Source organism: Equus quagga, chromosome 3 (assembly GCF_021613505.1).
Source record: "Equus quagga isolate Etosha38 chromosome 3, UCLA_HA_Equagga_1.0, whole genome shotgun sequence".
Taxonomy (NCBI): domain Eukaryota; kingdom Metazoa; phylum Chordata; class Mammalia; order Perissodactyla; family Equidae; genus Equus; species Equus quagga.
The window spans coordinates 77,754,245-77,760,615 of record NC_060269.1 but is presented as its reverse complement, the minus strand read 5'-3'; the positions used below and the strand labels follow the sequence as shown (position 1 = coordinate 77,760,615).

The following is a 6,371-nucleotide window of genomic DNA, read 5'->3' as shown; positions in this document are numbered from 1 at the left end:
GGAAGAGTCACATGTCTTCATATAAAGAAAACCTGGCCTAAAGAAAGAAGAGCTACATCCCAACCAGTTGAGGAAGTCAGCACAGAGAAAAATACTCAGAAATGAACTGGAAGTTCCAAAGGCAAACACTGAGGATGAAAAGGAACATGGTGTGGAACAAGGGAGGAGCCTGGGAACAGATAAATGTATATGCTTGATTTTCCTTTATAGCTTCCTGAGTTTGGCAGCGAAGTTCATAGTGTCCCAGAGCACCACAGTTCAAATTTGTAATATAGGAATACTAATTTTTGATCACCAACTGGAGTTAGTATGTAGAAAGTCACAAGTGAGTGTCACTCCCTCCAAAGAAGTAGAGCAACCTGGGTAAGCTACAAAACGGGAGTGTAAAAAAATCAGAGAATTGAGCATGCACAGAAACTAAAATGAACTGAAATGCTGACAGTTATGAGCGCTTGAGCAGCTGCTTTCATGACTAACAAAGAGATGAGAAGACAAGGAATCTTCCAGAGATAAGGACAAGGCATGCAGAAATCAGACCAACTTTAACGAACTTTCATAGCAGTGTGTAGACCAGTGTGACAGGTGAGAATCACAGGGCACCTCAGCCACAGAGGGAGTCTGCAGCCACACACCAAATCTTTCCCCAAGCATTCACCACAATGGGGCACTCTGAAGCCTGGAGACTGAGCAGGAAAGTTGAGAGAGATACTCCCTAAGGTGCACGGGCCTTTCCCAAGGGCCAAGCAGCCATCCGCTGAAAGCTGGGTCTGGGGAGGCAGTGATGAGAGGACTTCAGAGCACTCTGGGCTTTGCCAGCACTGCAGCAGCATGCCAAAGGCTGGGACAGGGCAGGAGGACAGAGAGAAATCCCCAGAAATCCTGGCCCTTCACCGACTGTACTGCAACAAGCCTCCAAAGCCTGAGGGCTGGGCTGCAGGACAGACAGAGATCTCCCAAGAAGCAGGACCAGAGAACAAAGAGAACTCCCAAATGGCCCAGAAAGCTGGAAGCTGGGTGCAAAAGAAAAAGCTCACCAGACACCTGCCACTGCTCAAATCTGAAGCCTTGCTAAAGGGAGGCATTTCAAGTCAGTTCCTCAGAGTACTTTAAGTCAGTGATGAGCTGCATTTAACTAAAATGGCAAGAAAACTCAGATGGAGGTCAAATATAGACTAGGCAGATTTAGCCCTCATCACCAATGGCTGACACAAGAAGGATAGCCATTTTCAGCGGTAAATATTATTTACCTTGGTTTCTTGCATAGAAAGTCTGTCATAAAAACAGTAATAATAATAACAGACACAAGGAAATAAGCAATATGACCTTTGGTGAAGAGAGGAAATAATCAATGGAAAAAGAACTAGAATTGGCCACAATGCTGGAATTGTCAGACAGGGACTTTAAAATAGCTACGAGAAATATGCTTAGTAGAAAAGGAGGACAGCATGCATGTACAAATGGTGAATTTTAGCACAGAGATGAACACTATAAAAATAAAGAAAATGAAAAATCCATATTTTCATGTATCAGAAATAATTTTTTTCTACGGGAAATTAACAGAAGCCCGAACACAACAGAAGAATCATTGAATTTGAAGACTTGTGGATAGAAACTATCTAAAGTGTAACCCAAAGAGAAAAAAAAAACACACACAGAACACTTGAGATCTGTGGAGCAATATCACATGCTAACGTATGTGTAATCGAGGTCCAAAAGAAGAGAAAATAGAAATTGGGCCAGAAGAACGATTTGAAGAGATTATGGCTGCGATTTTTTTCCAATTCGATAAACCATATCAATCCATAGACCGAGAAAGCTCAACAAACCCCAAGCAGCATAAATGCAAAGAAAACCATAGCTGGTTTCATCATAGGCAAACTGATGAAAAACACATATAAAGAAACAGCTAAAGAAAAAAGAATCACCACATAGAGATATACTGGTAGCTGACTTTTCATCAGAAACAGTGTGGACCAAATATAATCAAATGACATCTTTAAAGTGCTGAACGAAAAACAAGAAAGAGCTGTCAAACAAATTCCACATGGAGTGAAAATATTTTTCAAAGATGAAGTCAAAAGAAAGACATTTTCAGACAGACAGAAGCTAAGAAAATTTCTCTCTAGAAGAGCTGTAGTGGATGGAATGTTAGTAGATATTCCTCAGGAATCTATACAATGTGGAAGTCAGATATGCAGAAACGAATGTGGGCACAAGATAGGGTAAAAATATAAGGATAAAATAGCTGTTTACTTTATTTACATACACATATACAAATTTACCTTTAAATGTTTTTACAACATATCGACGTTAAAGCAATACATTTCTAACATATACAGGTAAGCTTTGTTTTATTGTGCTTCACTTTGTTGCACTTTCCAGATACTGCGTTTTTTGCAAATTGAAGGTTTGTGGCAACCCTATGTCGAGCAAGTCTATTGGCGCCATTTTTCCAATAGCATTTGTTCACTTCGTGTCTCTGTGCCGTATTTTGATATTTCAAACTCTTTCATTATTATGATGTTTTTTACGGTGATCAGTGACCTTTGATGTCACTTGTAATTGCTTTGGGATGCCACAAACTGTGCCCATAGAGACTGCAAACTGAGTCGATAACTGTTGTATATGTTCCCACTGCTCCACCTGCTGGCCGCTCCCCGCTCTCTCTCCCTGTCCTCCCGCCTCCCTATTACCTGAGACTCCACAATATTGAAATTTAGGCCAGTTAATAACCCTACGATACCTTCTAAGTGGTCAGGTGAAAGGAAAAGTCATATGTGTCTCACTTTAAATCAAAAGCTAGAAATGATTAAGCTTAGTGAGGAAGGCGTGCTGAAAGCCAAGACAGGCTCAAAGCTAGGCCTCTTGTACCAAACAGTTAGCCAAGTTGTGAATGCAAAGGAAACATTCTTGAAGGAAATTAAAAGTGCTATTTCAGTGAACACAGATATGATAAGAAAGCAAAACAACCTTACTGCTGACATAGAGAAAATTTTAGTGTCTGGCTAGAAGACCAAACCAGCCACAACATTCCTTTAAGCCAAAGCCTAATCCAGAGCAAGTCCTTAACTCCCTTCAATTCTGTGAAGGCTGAGAGAGGTGAGGAGGCAGCAGAAAAGTCTGAAGCTGGCAGAGGTTGGTTCATGAGGTTTAAGGAAAGAAGTCACCTCCATAACACTAAAGTGCAAGGGGAAGCAGCAACGGCTGATGTAGAAGCTGCAGCAAGTTCTCCAAAGGATCTAGCTAAGATGATTAATGAAGGTGGCTACCCTAACAACAGATTTTCAATGTACACGAAACAGCCTTCTGTTGGAAGAAGATGCCATCTAGGACTTTCATAGCTGGAGAGCAGGAGTCAATGCCTGGCTTCAAAGCTTCAAAGGACAGACAGACTCTCTTGTTAAGGGTTAAGACAGCTGGTGATTTAAGTTGAAGCCACTGCTCATTTACCATTCCAAAAATCCTATGGCCCTTAAGAATTATGCTCAATCTACTCTGCCTGTGCTCTATAAATGGAACAACAAAGCCTGAAGGACAGCACATCTGTTTAAAACATAGTTTACTGAATATTTTAAGCCCACTATTGAGACCTACTGCTCAGAAAAAAAGATTCCTTTCAAAATATTACTGCTCTTTGACAATGCACCTGGTCACTCAAGAGCTCTGGTGGAGATGCACAATGAGATTAATGTTGTTTTCATACCTGCTAACACAGCATCCATTGTGCAGCCCATGGATTAAAGAGTAATTTTAATTTTCAAGTCTTAACATTTAAGAAATACATTTTATGTGTCCATAGCTGCCATATATAGTGATTTATTTGAAGGATCTGGGCAAAGGAGATCGAAAAACTTCTGGAAAGGATTCATCATTCTAGATTAAGAACATTTGTGATTCTTGGAAAGAGGTCAAAATATTAACATTAACAGGAGTTTGGGAGAAATTGATTCCAACTCTCATGGATGACTTAGGGGGTCAAGACTTCAGTGGAGGAAACAAGTGCAGATGTGGTGGAAATAGCTACAAAAATAGAATTAGAAGTGGAGCCTGAAGATGTGACTGAATTGCTGCAATCTCAGGGTGAAACTTTAACAGATGAGGAGTTGCTTCTTATGGATGAGCTAACGAAGTGATTTGTTGGTGAAGATACTGTTAAGATTATTGGAATGACAACAAAAGATTCAGAATATTACATAAACTTGCTTTATAAGCCTGTTGCAGGGTTTGAGAGGATTGACTCCAATTTTGAAAGAAGTTCTGCTATGGGTAAAATGGTATCAGACAGCATTGCATGCTACAGAGAAATCGTTCATGACTGAAAGAATCAATCAATGTGGTAAGTTTCATTGTTGTCTTATTTTAAGAAATCGTCACAACCAACCCAACCTTCAGCAGCCACCACCCTGATGGGTCAGCAGCTGTCTATAACAAGGCAAGACCCTCCACCAGTAAAAAGGTTACGACTTGCTGAAGGCGCAGATGACAGCATTGTTTAATAATGAAGTATTTTTTAATTAAGGTATGTACATTGCTTTTATAGATATGATGCTATTGCACATTTAATAGACTATAGGATAGTATAAACATAACTTTTACGTGCACAGGAAAACCAAAATATTTGTGTGATTCACTTTACTGTGATACTGGCTTTATTGTAGTGGTCTGGAACCCAACCTGCAATACCTCTGAGGTATGACAGTATAGAAGTAAAATATATTACAATAAGAGCTTGGAATTATACTGTTGTACTTTTCGGCATTGTTAATAAAATAATATAAATAGGAACAAATATGAAGATGATAGACAAAATCAACCATAATATATTAAATTAAAAGGGACTAATCACTCTCCTTAAAAGGCAGAGGTTGTTAAATGGATTTAAAAAAAGCATTCCATTATATGCTGTTTCCAAGAAACACAGTTTAAATATTAACAAAGATTTTTAAAATAAAAGCATGGAAATACACACTCTGCAACACTAAGCGCAGGGAGCCGTTGTGGCTACACTAACATCAGAGTTAATTTGAAGGCAATGATTTTACTAGAACTAAAGACATTTCATAATGATAAAGGAGTGAATTCACTAAGAAGATCCAGCAATTTTAAATATATAAGTACATAAAAACAAAGTTTTCAAGGACATGAAGCACAACTTAAACCCTCAAGGGAGAAATAGACAAAATTCACACACAGTTGGATAGTTTAAGAACCTTTTCCCAGCAATTGAAAGGGCAAGTAGATAAAATATTGGTGTCACAGAACAATATCATCAACTAAACTGGCCTGATTGATATTTGTAGAACATTACACAATAGCTATAGAGACATACTTTTTTATAAGCATATGTAGAATATTCACCAAGAAGGACAATATGCAGGGGCATAAAAGAAGTCTCAATAAATTTCAAAGGATCAAAATAACATAGAATATTGTTTCTGACCACAATAATATTAATTAGAAATTAATAATAATAAAATGTCAAGAACATCAGAAAATATTTGGAAATGAAAACAATTTTAAATGGCCCATCGTCTAGATATAAAACTGGATCAGCCTGGCAAACTTCCAGATGCTATCAGGACACAAGATTATGAGTATACAGCTGCATATTGAGTGGACCCCTTTAAGAGCTCAGGAACTGATTTGTCCTTCTAATGTGATATGGAAATGTTCTTTCAGTTTCATGATCTCTGATAGTTACTCCTACTCACTGGGTCTTGATCAACTCTGTCATTCAGTTCTTTCTGAAATATCTGGAATATTCTTTTGTAATGTCTCCAGAACTCCCTATTTTATTCTCCATCCTCAGTAAAACATTTTAGGGCATTACCAGAATAGTGCAGGAGTCAGAGGTGGCAAATACATTTAGTTCCCCCAGGAGTCTGCAATGCTAAAGTTATCACTCTAACAACGGAAAGTTTACATAGGAAAGTTAGGCTCTGAGAATGAACGTTATTAATGTAGGCAACTCATAATCACGATTGCAATTTAAATAATGGAATGTTGGCCTGGTTAAATAATAAGTTCTCTGGTATTAATTAAACATCTTATAATCAAGCAAGGAAAATAAATGTAAAGAATGGGATATTAGGCAAAAATAGAACATAAAAGCCATAATGATTGTTCAATAAGTAGGTACAGCTGCACGAAACTAAGGTGCATAAAAATATTTTACTTTGACCTCTCTTAAGAAGACTTGAGGGAAATGGATAAAGGATACAAAAATGAAAACATTTTACATCTGATTGGAATACCTGCATCTATAGAATATCTGACCACAAATGTTTTCTGTTAAATTGCTAGTAAGTATTGGGCCTATTTTGCAGATGTAATTAAATTTTCTCCCTTATTTGAAAAATGTTTCTGCCCTT

At 38.0% G+C, this 6,371-nt stretch overlaps 1 pseudogene; it reads left to right on the top strand.

Annotated features, from left to right (window-relative positions):
• Positions 1-828: 828 nt before the first annotated feature.
• Positions 829-4,496, top strand: LOC124236794 (tigger transposable element-derived protein 1-like; annotated as a pseudogene).
• Positions 4,497-6,371: the final 1,875 nt, after the last annotated feature.